Source organism: Narcine bancroftii, chromosome 6 (assembly GCF_036971445.1).
Source record: "Narcine bancroftii isolate sNarBan1 chromosome 6, sNarBan1.hap1, whole genome shotgun sequence".
NCBI classification, from domain to species: domain Eukaryota; kingdom Metazoa; phylum Chordata; class Chondrichthyes; order Torpediniformes; family Narcinidae; genus Narcine; species Narcine bancroftii.
Window position 1 is genome coordinate 80,034,607 of NC_091474.1, and position 16,453 is coordinate 80,051,059.

The 16,453-nt window shown below is 47.9% G+C and overlaps 1 long non-coding RNA gene across 1 annotated transcript; it reads right to left on the bottom strand.

The window, feature by feature from the left end:
- Positions 1-2,457: 2,457 nt before the first annotated feature.
- LOC138736263 (uncharacterized) lies at positions 2,458-13,327 on the bottom strand. The gene is made up of 4 exons (XR_011340187.1): positions 13,256-13,327; positions 5,931-6,069; positions 3,897-3,995; positions 2,458-2,946 (listed from the first exon to the last, which is right to left on the bottom strand). It is a non-coding gene; the product is annotated as an uncharacterized lncRNA (long non-coding RNA).
- Between the last annotated feature and the right edge of the window lie 3,126 nt (positions 13,328-16,453).

The following is a 16,453-nucleotide window of genomic DNA, read 5'->3' on the forward strand; positions in this document are numbered from 1 at the left end:
TGAGTCTTGTTGGGGAGTCTGATGGTGGAGGGGTAGCAGCTGTTCCTGAACCTGGTGATGCGAGTCTTGTGGCAGCGATACCTCTTTCCTGATGGTTTTCTCTGCCCGTCGAGTGTGTTGCACCATTGAATAAGATCATGGCTGATGTGGCCGTGGATTCAGCTCCACCTACCTATCAGTTCCCCACAATTATTAATTCCCCTATTATTAAAAAATATCTCTCTCTGCGTCTTAAATATATTTAACAAACGTGAATCAATAACTCTGGTTCTATCTCCACAGAAGCTGCATGATCAGTTGAGTTTCTCCATTTTAGGCTGGAGACATTAACTGTGATCGTCTCTTCACAGATGCTGCCTGACCTGCTGAGTATCACCAGCATATTTTTGTCGACCTTCACAGCATCTGTACAGACACGCAGCATAAATAAATGTGGCCCCACCACATTACGGATGTCCGGGTAACGAAAATTACCCCTCATGGAATTCATAAATCAGCAAAAAATCCAGGATACAGAATAAAGATTCACTCTTATCAAATTTAAGTGAGGAAAAATCATCCAGCTCTCATTTCTTCCTGCATGCACAGGTGATGCATGTATAAAAGGGCTACAAGGGCACCCTGTTTTATAGGGTGGCATGGTTAGCATAGCAGTTAGCGCAAACCTGTTATAATTCCAATGAAGGAGTTGCTACATTCTCTCTGTACCTGTGTGGGTTCCTCCAGGTACTCTGGTTTTCACCCACCCTTCAAGATGTACCAGGGGTTGCAGGTAATTTGGGTATGTTGGATGCCACGGGCTCGTGGACTGAAAGGGCCTGTTACCGTGCTGTATGTCTAAATTTAAAGGGTAAGATATTTAATGCTCACCTTCCCTGGAGCCCTTCACCCCCCAGAAGCAGCAACAATACAATTCCCCTTGTCCTCACCTATCACCCCACCTGCCTCCACATCCGGCACATTATCCTCTGCAATTTCCGACACACAACAACATGATCCCACGACTAGACACTTAGGGACCACTCCCTCCGTGACTCCTTCGTCCACTCATCCCTTCCCACTAATCGCCCCCTTGGCACTTTCTCCTGCGGCCTCAGGGAGTGGAACACTTGCGCCCACACCCCTTCCCTCACCACTATTCTGTGCCCCCAAACAGCCCTTTCAAGTGAAGCAACATTTCACTTGTGAATCTGCGAGGGGGAGGGGGTTATCTACTGCATCTGGTGCTCCCGTTGTGGCCTTCTCTACATTGGAGAGACTGGACACAGACTGGGAGATCGCTTCACTGAGCACCTTCACTCTGTCTGCATCATTGACTGGGATCTTCCATTTCAATTGCGTGCCCCACTCCCACACAGAAATGTATATCCATGGCCTGATGTACTGCCAATCCACCGGTAAATTGGAAGAGCAACTTCTAAATTTCCATCTGGGCACTCTCCAACTGGATGGCATTAACATTTACTTCTCTGTTTTAAGCTAGCCTACTCTTTCTCCCTCTCTTCCCCATCCTTCAGTCTTCTTTTGTCCAGCTCTCCACTCACTTACCTTGATGAAGGTCTCAAACCTGAAACATCGATTCTGCATCTTTACCTTTGCTATATGAAGTGCACTGTTTGACCAGCTGAGTTTCTCGAGCATAATGTCTTTACTTAACATATTGGCATGAGGGCAAATCAAAACATTGGGACATGCACACTGACTGCAAATGAAAAAAGAATCTCAGGTTTGTATGTGATGACATTTCTGGACACTGACAATAAACTTTGAAATAGCAGAAGAGAGTGCGCATCGAGGAAGAGGGAGAAGTGATGACTTGATGGTTCTTGGCCAACCATTAATCTTTGGTGTCCCAATAGCTGATACCTTCCCCCTCCTCCAAGGGACGGACCTAGGGTTTTGCTGGACTCCCTCTGCTGCCTTCTTTTTTGGTGCACTGTCGAATGAGTGATCACCGTGCAGGTTCTGAGGATGATGTAGCTCTTGCAGTTGAATAGCTAGCAGTATGTGCAAGCCATGAGGTGTGGTGTTCGGCTTGAAGCTATGATAAGTGTATGCAGGTGCAATGGAGCATGTGAACATGAACCCTGATTGTTAGCGATTGTTGGTAGTAAGTGGTTAGTGTGCAGTGGATTGAGAAATGCCTAGGGCTCCCGTTGGAGCTGATGGGATATGGCATTTGAAGATGTATTCACTGACCTTGACCATCATGTGAGATCATTCAATTTCTTACAAATCTGCATCCAGGTCCTCAGGCTACGAACTTCATGGCGATCTGCAGGCGCTTCTGCCTGGTTGTGTGCTCGGAGGGCCTCTACAGATACGGGACTTCTCTCCCTCTTCTGTCTCCTCCTCCAACCTCCCAAAAACCATGAAGACTCTTTGTTCTGTCTTCATGAGCATCCCCATCAACACTGACATCTCCCCAATTAAGATGCCCAGGCTCATCTGAAGAAATATTTTTCCAAAAATGAACTTTATTCACAATAAATTATTGACAAAAAAGATACTATGCAAAGCCCTTCCAAATCCTTAGTCATATCCATACATTTCCATCAATGTATGTTGTTCCATTCATTCTCGAAATTTAGATATACAGCATGGAAATGAGCCATTCCAGCCCATGAGCCCATGCCGCCCAAATACTTCAATCAATCAACAACCTCCATAGTTAGCACTATTGTGGCACCTTGTCCTCGGTCTCAGCCCCTCAAAGCCCAGTGATAGAAGGGCTCTAGACTGTGGTCCTTCCCCAGAGCACCCTCGCATTGGTTGCGCCAAGCCTCAGTGCGTCCCGCAGCATGGACTCCTGGAATGTGTCAGCCGGCAGCTTTCCTTCACCGACATCTCCAGGCACTGAAAAGACCAACAGTGTGTCCTTCACCGAGTTGATGATCTTTCAACAGTTCTGGAGGTCTGACTCTATGTGCGTCCCCGGGAACAGCCCTAAATAAACAAGATAATGATGATAACGGTACCTTGTCACAACCTTCCAACAATCAGCAGTGTCCAAACCCTGACTGAGTTCAATGTACTGACTGCCATTCCAAACTAATGATGTGGGAGGGTTGGAAACATCAAGGATGTCAGGATTGTCTCATTAAAGCAGCCTGTTCATAACTTACTATCCCTCAACAAGCACTTTCATGTAACTTATCAGCATGCGTACTCTAAATACAATGGGGAGGTCCTTTCTGACCATTGGTTCAATACTTGTGCGATGATGGCAGTGGTTTTCAAACTTTTTCTTTCCACTCACATACCACTTTAAGTAATCCCTTATCCTATGGCATAGGGATTATTTAAAGTGTTATGTGAGTGGAAAGAAAAAGTTTGAAAACCACTGTTTAAATCGTGCTTAATTGATTCGTTATGTGGACGCTTTCATAACTCCAAAGGAAACGGGCCAAAGACAATTTTTTTCAAGCAAAATATTTCAGTAACAATCGGGTCTAGAGCAGTGGTTCTCAGCCTTTTTCTACCCCACTCCCATCCCACCTGAAGTAATCCCTTGCTAATCACAGTGGCATAGGGATTACTTCAGGTGGGATCTGAGTGGAAAGTAAAAGGATGAAAACAACTGAATGCGAGACCATCTCAGGAAGATTGTCTGAATGTTGGCAAAACGCCACATTGACCCTGGCTGAAAAGTTCAAAGTTGATTCCATTGGCACTTTGCCAATAACACAAAAATTGGCCAAGCAAAAGAAAATCCAAACTATGATTTCCAAACTCTGGAGAAATCATGCATTTGCCTCCCAAACAGTCTAACTGAAATATTTCTCTGCTCAAGAAACAAACGTGTTGATTCTGCTTCCTGATAATTCCATGAATCATTCACGGGGAGTTAATCATGAGTCATGCCAAAAATGAAGATTTGTAAAGAATTTGCTCACCTGGCACCCAGGCATAATGAGGTTTTTGTGATCTGAGATCCATAGGTGGTCTCGTCTCCAAATATTCAATCATATCCAAATACTCCACATGTTCAACTTCTGCAGGATTGTTGAAAAATTGAATCATTTTATGAGGGAATGCAGTAACAGAATGCTCTGCAAATTTATGTGCAAATCTTTGAGGGATGCTAAAGGCATAGAGGATCCGGTTATACCAAGTAAGTAAGCCTTATGAAACATTGGACTGATCCCATGTTGAGGACTTTAATCAATTCCAGGCACCTAGTTTTCAGAAGTATGTCAGAGAAAGGGCAGAAAAGATTTACCTGAATGGTATTAGTGAGATACATGAGATATAGGAGCAGAATTAGGCCTTTCAGCCCATCGAGTCTGGCCTGCCATTACATTTCACCATTCCATCATGAGCTCATAACGTTTGATACCCTGACTGTTCAGGTAGCTATCAATCTCTGTTTGAAGTACATCGAATGACTTGGCCTCCACTACTGTCTGTGCCAGCAAATTCCTGAGGTTCACCACTCTCTGGCCAGAGTTTGACAGCTTTTGGCCTGTATTCATTGGAATTTAGGAGAATGGGGAACCAGAGGGGTGGGGGTATCTCATTGAAACATTTTGAATGTTGAAAGGTGTGGAGAGATTAGAAGTTGAAAGGTTGTTTCCAATTGTGGGTGAGTCAAGGACAAGAGGCAACAATTTCAGGATTAAAAGGCCAGTGAGAATTGAGATGCATAGGAATCTCTTCAGCCGGAGGGTGGTAACTCTGTAGATTTGTTGTTGTGGAGGCCAGGCCACTGGGTGTAATTAAGGCAGAGATTGATTGGTTCTTGATTAACCACTGCATCAAAGGTTAGGGGAAGGAGGCTATACAGTGGGGCTGAGTGGGAAAATGGATCAGCTCATGAGGTGGGGCAGACTCGATAGGCTGAATAGCCGACTTCTGCTCCAATGTCTTTCAATCTTAAATCAGTTCCCCATTGCCAACTCTTTTAGAGACATTAAGGTGACCACATTCCACTGTTCTATAAGACAACACTAAAACACTGGCTAGCCCTACCTCACATACAAATATAATTTAAAATCGTTATTCCCCTACCTTAAAAATAACACTCTCTGCAGATTTCATCTGATGAAATAAGTTTACAACAGAAACCAGTATGATTCCCTTTTTTTTTCATTGAATCAAAGAAATTCCCTCATAGAAAGTTAACTAATGACATTCAGATTGTGGGACTAAAAATGATAGAAAATTTGTCAACTCTGTGATACCTGGACAAAATTAGCGAGCTGCCCATGAATCTTCTTGAAATTATTTGTAATAGTTTCTTTGTCTGATAACTGGATCCGGGCTGAGCTTACACAACGTTGTAGGTTGGAAGTTCCCAGAGCTATCCACTGTTACTGCTTCATGCCCCCAAGTACCATGATGAAATAAAACCCCAGAGGCCAATTTTAAATCCCTCTCTGACAAGTTGTGAAATTGGATTCAATAATTTTGATAATTTATGGATTGACATGGGGGAAAATGACCATGTACAATTGTTGTAAAAACACAAATGGCTTACTAATCTGCTTCAGGTAAGGGAATCTGTCACCTCTCCCTGACCTGGGCTACACATCATTCTAACTATCTGATGAGATTGACCCCTAACAAATGGGTCCAGTGCTTGTTACCATCACCTTGTGGCAATTAAGGATGTGCAGTAAACACAATCACACCAGCTTCGCCTCATTTCAAGGTCACACGAGTAAAATAAGATCTCGTGTCGTTTGTTTTCCTTCAGTTTCCCTGCATTTCTTCTCAAATAGAGAGGGTCTTCAGTGAAATGAACCTTATCCTGGATCACGAGGCTTCTGCATAGACATGTCAATAGGCAGGGAATGTGGGTCGTTCACAAACAGGAGACCTTTAGTTTAATGTGGTCATCAAATTCAGCTCTTGGTACCGTATTTGCCGGCGTATCGGACGATCCTTGAATGTTAAAAACGGCACCTCAAAATCAGAGATCATCTTACCCGACCCTTGACGGCAAGGTCTCAACGCCACCACCATCTTCCCACCAGCTCCGACGTAATCTTGAGCATGTCCTGTGATCAACGAAGTCTCACTGCTCCCCCCGCGGGGTCCATCTGTTCAGTCCAACTGCCATCAGCTCTGTGCAGGTTTTAAACAATCCATTACAGGAGTTGACAGTGGTTTATTTTTAAATATGCTAATAAAATTAAAATCTTTACAGGGTAATTTGGTATTAAAATATTGTGATTTGCTTTCAACAGCATCCCCTGATCAGTGGGAAGGGTTCTAGGACATTTTGGGCCTCACAGTTTGGCGCTGGACATTTTGGCCTGCCCGTCCTACTCACTGTCTGCTGGCCGACTCCATCCTGCTGCACTGCCTGAACCCTCGACATTGCAGAAACTTCCTCCCCCCAGGAAACCACTCCCCTGGCAAACGAAGGTTTTTCATAGCAAGAAGTGATATATTTAAATTATTAAAAACAGTCGGGGAATGATCAAAAATACGGGCTTTTGTTAAATTAAAACAATATATTGATTATTGATTATAGTTATTGTAAGTTTAATTACATATGATGGAATATATAATTAATTGAATTTAAAATTATTAACCCTCCTCAAAAACAATCTAGTTGTCGTAAAAAGTATTCATTAAATGTTTGCCAGGGGTGCAGTTTCCTGGGGGGAGGGAGTTTCTGAAATGTCGGGGGTTCAATGTTGGGGTTCAGGCAGTAAGAAATGGTGAGTGGGGTGGGGAGCCAGGCTGTGGGTGCCAAAATGTCCAAAGGGCTACAAAAGTTATTTTCTTTGCCAAAATGTCCGGTGCCAAAACATCCGTCCCCAAAATGAGAGCACCAAAATTCCAGCATCTTATACAACGGGTATTGCTCTAAACTTACATTTTAGGTAGAAACTCTGGGGAGATCTATACACGAGTCATTCTATACACAGGCAGATATGGTAGTTACCAAAGAATTTATTAAAAACACAGAAATACTGGGGGAATTCAGCAGATCTCACCATGTCCATTGGAGGTAAAGAAGAAGGGCTCTTGTGATGCCCCTTTACTTCCCATGAACCCTGCAAGACCTCTTGACTTCCTTCACCCAGGAATTTATTGAAACTAAGCAGCAGTAAGTGTGAGAATCCAAGACTCGGTCTCGTGAAGTCAATGTTATCATTGATTCCAATCACCTCAATGGAATTAGATGTAAAGGGCAGCAAACCAATGATGCTCCACAGAGCGGGGAAGAACTTCTGGGAAAATGCTAATGGGCCAAAGCAGGCAGAGGCCATGACAGTGTTCAACTCAACCAACATCAGTACATCACAGTTGACATTAGTTGTTAGAGTGACGCCTTGGGGTCGCTTTCTATCAATGAAGCTACAGTTCGAACATGTTTTACTGCTCTTGGTAAAATCCTGCCACCGCGGAGTATGGCCCCAAGATGGCAGCGTCTTTGATCAGCAGCGGCCACAAGGGATTGCAGACAAGGAAGCAGAGGAATGGTGCAGGGCACCAGAAAATGGGGAGAAAACCTGCCCACATTTGAGAAGGAGAAGCAGAGGAGATGCCGCATAGACCAGCAAGGAACTCTGAGGCTGAAGAATACAGAGGAGGAGGGCCATGGTAACGGGAGGCCAAGGAACCCACACAGGCTGCTGGCGACTGCAGTCAGAGGACTCACACCGGGCTGCTGGAGGCAGGCTCGAAGCTGGCTGAAGAGGCCCCAGGTATCGGAACCAGGAGGCCAAGAGGGTGCCGAAGACTTCCTGATCGTGTCAGAGGTTCGGATCAGGAGCTCGAGTTGCTAATGGCTTGGACTGAAGGCTTCGTGGCTGCGGGAGCGCTGGAGGAAAATCCATGGACATTTGGTGACTCTGGGGAAGGGGTGGCCACCTTTTAATTTAGATATACAGCATGGTAACAGCCCATTTCGGCCCACGAGTCCACGCCACCCAATTAAACTACACCCCTGGTCCGTACTCGTGGACTGAAATGGCCTGTACTGTGCGATATATCTAAATTTAAAAATTTAAAATTAAAAGTTTGGCCACCCCTGCTCTCTTTTGCTTCTCTTTCTCTGACTGCAGTTTCTGCTGACAGCAAATCCTTGCCTGTCTCAGGGTAGACAAAAGGACATTTTGTGTAATATTACATTCTCTGTTTTATTATATGGTAATAAAAGAATCTTGAAGACTAAACATGTCTATTTTCCTTCAGCAACAAATACAACCCTGAGTTTCTTTTTCCTGCGGGCCCAGTAGAATTACAGCTTACTGGTAGTAAAAAAAAACTGTACTCAACGTGCACATATAAACAAATAAAGAAATGTAAACAAATTGACTGTGAGAGAGGAAAAAAAAATCAATAAAGTGCAAGAGCCCTGAAATGAGTCCCGGATTGAGTGTGTCGTTAAAGAGTCTGATGGTGGAGGGGTAGCAGCTGTTCCTGAACCTGGTGGTGTGAATCTTGTGGCACCGACACCTCTTTCCTGATGGCAGCAGCAAGAACGGAGCGTGTGCTGGGTGGCGCGGGTCCTTGATGATTGCCGCTGCTCTCTGACGGCAGCGTTCCCCGTAGATGGTGGTGGAGGATTTTACCTATGATGTTCTGGGCTGCACAGGTTCAAACATTCAAATATTCCTCTGTTCAAACATTCAGATTTTGTTGTTGAAAATTGTCAAAAGTAGCATTAGTCCAATGACTTCCTCTGCCATCTCTCTGGGCATGAGTGGAGTCAGCAATGTGTCTGCATCATAAATATGGCTTGGAAGGTGAAAACAATTCTGTTGAAGGCATTCCATTTGATCAGTTTATTGTGTGAGTGCAACAAACTTAGGCAAAATGGAAAGCAAGTTATTTGCCACGTTCGGTTTGGAGAAAAGACTCTTTTAATCATGTTTTACTGAGCAAACTCAGTGAATCGTATAAGTCTATTTATTTTCCTGCTGTTTGGAGGACAACGAGAAGTATAAGATATTATTAGTGATGATGTAAACATTGATTCTCACTGCCATTTTGTGAAGGTAAAAGGCCCATAACTCTCAAGAGCTATGAGCATAAGTGAGTTATGAAGGATTTTCTTCATGAGTGACAGGGCAATTGGAACATAGCATAAATCGGCACTATGAGGCTGCGGTATCAAATTACCCCAGATTGCTGTTCCATGGCCTGCAATGAAAGGTCCTGGGAAAGATTTTAAACTCGAGGTGGGACAGGGATATCATTAAGGATTAGGGTTATTTGCCACGTTCGGTCTGGAGAAAAGACTCCTTAATTTGGTTTCTGACCATCATCTACCACCATTACCATCAGCACAGGAGGTTTTACATTCGGATAGACGTATCATCGCTATTGATAATGTTGGAACTAGGGCTACGGACGTGCAGGATCTAGGGCTGCGGACACGTGGGAACGAGGCCTGAGGACACGCGGGAACTAGGAGTGAGGACACGCGGGAACGAGGGCTGCGGACACGCGGGAACGAGGCCTGAGGACACGCGGGAACTAGGAGTGAGGACACGCGGGAAGGAGGGCTGCAGACACGCAGATTCTCAGAGTGAGGACACGCGGGATGGAGGGCTGCGGACACACAGAATCTTGGAGTGAGGACACGCGGGAAGGAGGGCTGCGATCACGCAGAATCTCGGAGTGAGGACATGCGGGAACGAGGAGTGAGGACACGCGGGAACTAGGAGTGAGGACACGCAGGAAGGAGAGCTGCGGACACGCAGAATCTCAGAGTGTGGACACGCGGGAACTAGGAGTGAGGACACGTGGGAACTAGGAATGAGGACACGCGGGAACTAGTAATGAGGACATGCGGGAACGAGGGCTGCGGACACACAGATTCTCAGAGTGAGGACACGCGGGAAGGAGGGCTGCGGACACACAGAATCTCGGAGTGAGGACACGCGGGAACTAGGAGTGAGGACACGCGGGAAGGAGGGCTGCGGACACGCAGATTCTCAGAGTGAGGACACGCGGGAAGGAGGGCTGCGGACACGCGGGAAGGAGGGCTGCGGACACGCGGGAACTAGGAGTGAGGACACGCGGGAACTAGGAGTGAGGACATGCGGGAAGGAGGGCTGCGGACACGCAGAATCTCGGAGTGAGGACACGCGGGAACTAGGAGTGAGGACACGCGGGAACTAGGAGTGAGGACACGCAGGAAGGAGTGCTGCGGACACGCAGAATCTTGGAGTGAGGACACGCGGGAACTAGGAGTGAGGACACGCGGGAAGGAGGGCTGCAGACACGCAGATTCTCAGAGTGAGGACACGCGGGATGGAGGGCTGCGGACACACAGAATCTTGGAGTGAGGACACGCGGGAAGGAGGGCTGCGATCACGCAGAATCTCGGAGTGAGGACATGCGGGAACGAGGAGTGAGGACACGCGGGAACTAGGAGTGAGGACACGCAGGAAGGAGAGCTGCGGACACGCAGAATCTCAGAGTGTGGACACGCGGGAACTAGGAGTGAGGACACGTGGGAACTAGGAATGAGGACACGCGGGAACTAGGAGTGAGGACACGCGGGAACGAGGGCTGCGGACACACAGATTCTCAGAGTGAGGACACGCGGGAAGGAGGGATGCGGACACACAGAATCTCGGAGTGAGGACACGCGGGAACTAGGAGTGAGGACACGCGGGAAGGAGGGCTGCGGACACGCAGATTCTCGGAGTGAGGACACGCGGGAAGGAGGGCTGCGGACACGCGGGAAGGAGGGCTGCGGACACGCGGGAACTAGGAATGAGGACACGCGGGAACTAGGAGTGAGGACATGCGGGAAGGAGGGCTGCGGACACGCAGAATCTCGGAGTGAGGACACGCGGGAACTAGGAGTGAGGACACACGGGAACTAGGAGTGAGGACACGCAGGAAGGAGGGCTGCGGACACGCAGAATCTTGGAGTGAGGACACGCGGGAACTAGGAGTGAGGACACGTGGGGACTAGGAGTGAGGACACGCGGGAACTAGGAGTGAGGACACGCGGGAACTAGGAGTGAGGACACGTGGGAACTAGGAATGAGGACACGCGGGAACTAGGAATGAGGACACGCGGGAACGAGGGCTGCGGACACACAGATTCTCAGAGTGAGGACACGCGGGAAGGAGGGCTGCGGACACGCAGAATTTCGGAGTGAGGACACGTGGGAACTAGGAGTGAGGACACGCGGGGACTGGGAGTGAGGACACGCGCGAACTAGGAGTGAGGACACGCGGGAAGGAGGGCTGCGGACACGCAGAATCTTGGAGTGAGGACACGCGAGAACTAGGAGTGATGACACGCGGGAACTAGGAGTGAGGACACGCGGGAACTAGGAGTGAGGACATGCGGGAAGGAGGGCTGCGGACACGCGGGAACGAGGCCTGAGGACACGCGGGAACTAGGAGTGAGGACACGCGGGAAGGAGTGCTGCAGACACGCAGAATCTCCGAGTGAGGACACGCGGGAAGGAGGGCTGTGAACACGCAGAATCTCGGAGTGAGGACACGCGGGAACTAGGAGTGAGGACATGCGGGAAGGAGGGCTGCAGACACGCAGATTCTCAGAGTGAGGACACGCGGGATGGAGGGCTGCGGACACACAGAATCTTGGAGTGAGGACACGCGGGAAGGAGGGCTGCGATCACGCAGAATCTCGGAGTGAGGACATGCGGGAACGAGGAGTGAGGACACGCGGGAACTAGGAGTGAGGACACGCAGGAAGGAGAGCTGCGGACACGCAGAATCTCAGAGTGTGGACACGCGGGAACTAGGAGTGAGGACACGTGGGAACTAGGAATGAGGACACGCGGGAACTAGTAATGAGGACATGCGGGAACGAGGGCTGCGGACACGCAGATTCTCAGAGTGAGGACACGCGGGAAGGAGGGCTGCGGACACGCGGGAACTAGGAGTGAGGACATGCGGGAAGGAGGGCTGCGGACACGCGGGAACTAGGAGTGAGGACACGCGGGAACTAGGAGTGAGGACATGCGGGAAGGAGGGCTGCGGACACGCAGAATCTCGGAGTGAGGACACGCGGGAACTAGGAGTGAGGACACGCGGGAACTAGGAGTGAGGACACGCAGGAAGGAGTGCTGCGGACACGCAGAATCTTGGAGTGAGGACACGCGGGAACTAGGAGTGAGGACACGCGTGAAGGAGGGCTGTGAACACGCAGAATCTCGGAGTGAGGACACGCGGGAACTAGGAGTGAGGACACGCGGGAAGGAGGGCTGCAGACACGCAGATTCTCAGAGTGAGGACACGCGGGATGGAGGGCTGCGGACACACAGAATCTTGGAGTGAGGACACGCGGGAAGGAGGGCTGCGATCACGCAGAATCTCGGAGTGAGGACATGCGGGAACGAGGAGTGAGGACACGCGGGGACTAGGAGTGAGGACACGCAGGACGGAGAGCTGCGGACACGCAGAATCTCAGAGTGTGGACACGCGGGAACTAGGAGTGAGGACACGTGGGAACTAGGAATGAGGACACGCGGGAACTAGTAATGAGGACATGCGGGAACGAGGGCTGCGGACACGCAGATTCTCAGAGTGAGGACACGCGGGAAGGAGGGCTGCGGACACGCGGGAAGGAGGGCTGCGGACACGCGGGAACTAGGAGTGAGGACACGCGGGAACTAGGAATGAGGACACGCGGGAAGGAGGGCTGCGGACACGCGGGAACTAGGAGTGAGGACACGCGGGAACTAGGAGTGAGGACATGCGGGAAGGAGGGCTGCGGACACGCAGAATCTCGGAGTGAGGACACGCGGGAACTAGGAGTGAGGACACGCGGGAACTAGGAGTGAGGACATGCGGGAAGGAGGGCTGCGGACACGCAGAATCTTGGAGTGAGGACACGCGGGAACTAGGAGTGAGGACACGCGGGGACTGGGAGTGAGGACACGCGGGAACTAGAAGTATGGGGACGCGGGAAGGAGGGCTGTGGACACGAGGGCTGCGGGCTGTTGGGAACCAATGTCTCAGAGCCGGGATTCAAGAGGGTGCTGAGGGCTCCCGAGCGAGCTTGGCCGCTGAAAGCTTCCTGATCGCGTCGGGCGGCCGATGTGTCGCACAGGAGTGTGTGCGGCTGCAGAGGCTGCGGGAACGCTGGAGGCGAATCCACGGTCACTCAGTAACTCGGAGGGGACTCTGTTTCGCTTCTCGTTCTATTCAGAGGCTGACTTATGGAAGGCAGAAGGCAGTTCTGTGTTCTGTACGATTACATGACAAAAAATGAATCTTGGATCACTTCTGTGTTTTTACCTCAATGACAGAATCTGCAGACTTGCACGTCTCACTCCCAACTGGTACGTTAACTTACCAGTTTTGTACCCATTGACTGATGGTTTCAAAGTAATTTCTTGTCATGTTCAGTGCAAGACTTTGACCCACTCCTGCACATCATCACATTGCAGACCTCCTCATAACAACCAGTCTCAATAGAGTCCCCTTTCTCTCCATGGATGCACCCCAACCCATGTCGTTTCCCTTTCTTCGCTCACGACTCCAGTTTTGTGCTTCTCGACAGCAACCTTGATCATTTGCTTTAGTGAATCTGCTCAGCTTTGCACCGAGTCCACACAGAGGCAGCACTGAGGCAACTTCAGACCATGATCCTCGCCTCCTGAAACCCATGTCTCCACATGATGGCAGTACCAGGCTCACCTTTCCCCAAGAGCATCTTGCAGCAGCATCAGACTTCATAATATCCCAAATCTCAGTCCTCGGTCAAATGATCCTGTCGAGTCTTTTGGAAGGATTCTACAACGTCATATCACTCTCTCCTGCCATCAAGAGTCTGATACTGCAGCCCCCCAAAAAAACTAAGCTCATAAAACCAGTGCCCTTTTCTTGGCCCTCAGCCCCATCACTTCTCAGCTTTCTTCGCTCCCCTCCCACCTGTATCCACCCTGTTGGTCTGGTGCTCCCCCCCCCCCCCCCACCATTTTTATTCAGGCCCCAGCCTACGTTTTGCTTATATCTCGATAAAGGGCTCAGGCCCAAAATGTTGGTTATGCATGTTTATCTTTGCCACATAAAATACATGGTTGGACCTGCTGAGTTTCTCCAGCAATGTGTTTTTACTTCAACCACAGCGCCTGCAGACATCCATGCCTTACTCCACACGCACGGACGCACCAACACGGATATACATGCACGCACCAACACGGATATACATGCACGCACCAACACTTATAGACATGCACGCACCAACACTTATAGACATGCACGCACCAACACTTATAGACATGCACGCACCAACACTTATAGACATGCACGCACCAACACTTATAGACATGCACGCACCAACACTTATAGACATGCACGCACAAACACACTTAATGCTAATTGCTATAATTAAAAACTAAAGTAATGTTGCCCTTAAATAGAAAGGAGGCGAGATTTATTTATATTGAAAAGCAATGAAGTTTTAGAAGCATCATCACAGTGGTAATGTTGTCAACTGTCCATTCAACAGATGCATTGGAAAGCACCAATTAATCTTACTCTGTAACTCTGCATGTTGTTCTGTGTCTTACCTGTACTATGTTTGAGTTAACTGACTGCTTGCAAAACAACTGCTTTTATTGCATCTTAGCACATAAATTTGAACTTGATTCCACAAACAGCAAGGTTGCCACGGTTGGACAATTCCTTCGAGTTGATCAGAACTTGATCAGGGACATAGGCTCAAGATTCGATGAAGTCAGATGGAGATGAGGAAGACCTAGACCTGCTTTTCCCAGAGAGTGGTGATCTGGGGAATTCTCTGCCCAGGGAAGCAGTGGAGGCTACCTCATTTGGTATATGTAAAGAAGATATGGTGACTGTGGCAAAGAAGGGTGGTTCATGTTATGAAAAGGTAGGTAGGTGGAGAAGAGTCCACAGCCAGATCAGCCATGATCTTATTGAAGCAGGCTTGACGGCCCAGATGGTCCATTCCTGCTCCTGTTTCTTATAAATCTTGCACAGAACGCCAGAGAAAATTTCCCTGCCATTCTTCAAGATGTTTTAGGGCCAGCTTAGAGGAAAGGTGCAAATGCCTCAATGCATCAGAAAGCCCTATTTCAAATAAAGTTAGTTCTTGTCATGTTTATCGTCATCTAATTGTACAAGTACAACCTGGCCAAACAGCATTCTCTGGTGCTCGGTGCAAAACACGTCGACACACAACCAGACATAACACAACCAGACAAACAATGCATATGCAGGACAAGTATTCATCTATACAAATAAATGATGTTTAGTGAACGTGAGAGTCTCGGATGGTTAGTGTGAGCAGTTCCTTTGGTTTTCAGTGTTCTCACTGCCCGTGGAAAGAAGCTGTTCCTCAGCCATTGTGTTGGGAAAGAGATACATCAGTATCAGAACTAGCACCATCAAGCTGAGGAACAGCTTCCAATGGGAAGAGTGCTGAATGACTAAAGGATCTGCTCACACACCTTCAGAGACCCTCGTATTCATGAAACAATATTTATTTGTACATATGAATACTTGTCCTACATATGTATTGCTTGTCTGTATGTGTGTTGTGTCTGGTTGTCTGTCTGCGTATTTTGCACCATGGACCAGAGAGCGCTGTTTCATCGGGTTGTACTCATGCAATCAGATGACAATAAACTTGACTTGACTTGATGAGGCATTTCCTAATGTGTAGTGTGCTCCCTCTTTGATGCAGGAGATTATGTGTTCTTGTCTCCAAGTCTCAGCCTGAGACGAGAGGATGTGCAGACATGGACTCGATAGTGGAGACTTGCACGGCCCAGCAGGAGCTCCCAACTGACAGCCCTGCTCCCTCCTCAGATATGGACTCAGAGTTTGATATTCATCCTTATAAAGGAAGGTCTCATGAAGCCCAGCTACAGAGATGAAAAACGTGGTGTTGAACTGGACAGTTAACCCTTTGTTTGAATCATTATTCTCAATGCAAAAATAAACTGGGACTCAAGCAGAAAATCTCAATGTGCAAGTTCTCACAATATAACCTTTAGAAATGCAATGTTAAATGCAAAAAAGCTGTATTGGTGTATATTTTAAGAACACTTTGGGAAAATAATTCCTCAAAACTAATTTACAACACTGTTCGCACTTCCAAGGATTCATGAATATGCATCAGTTGACCTGAATGTGAACAAAATATGTTCTGTTACAGCAGCTAATTTGTATAGGAAATCTTTAATCTTTGATCATCAGATAATATGAACATCTTACATTGTCTTTACGCAGGCTATGCCCCCACAGATGGTTAATAATGAGATGCCACACTGACCCAATTAGTTGAACAACTGACAGGGTAGCATTTATAGAAGTCAGACTGGAGGGCTGAACTGTGCACTTAATTGAAAAACTACTCCTGGTTGAGCAACTCTGATCGTGCCTCTGCAGAGACCAGGGAAATTTTGCCCTTTAAAACACTTGACACTTTCAGAAGGTAGTGACAGGAAATATTGAATTTGAAACAGTAGGTGAAATACAACTCATACCGTATAACATAAAAACCGCTACTTAGATTGAAGGA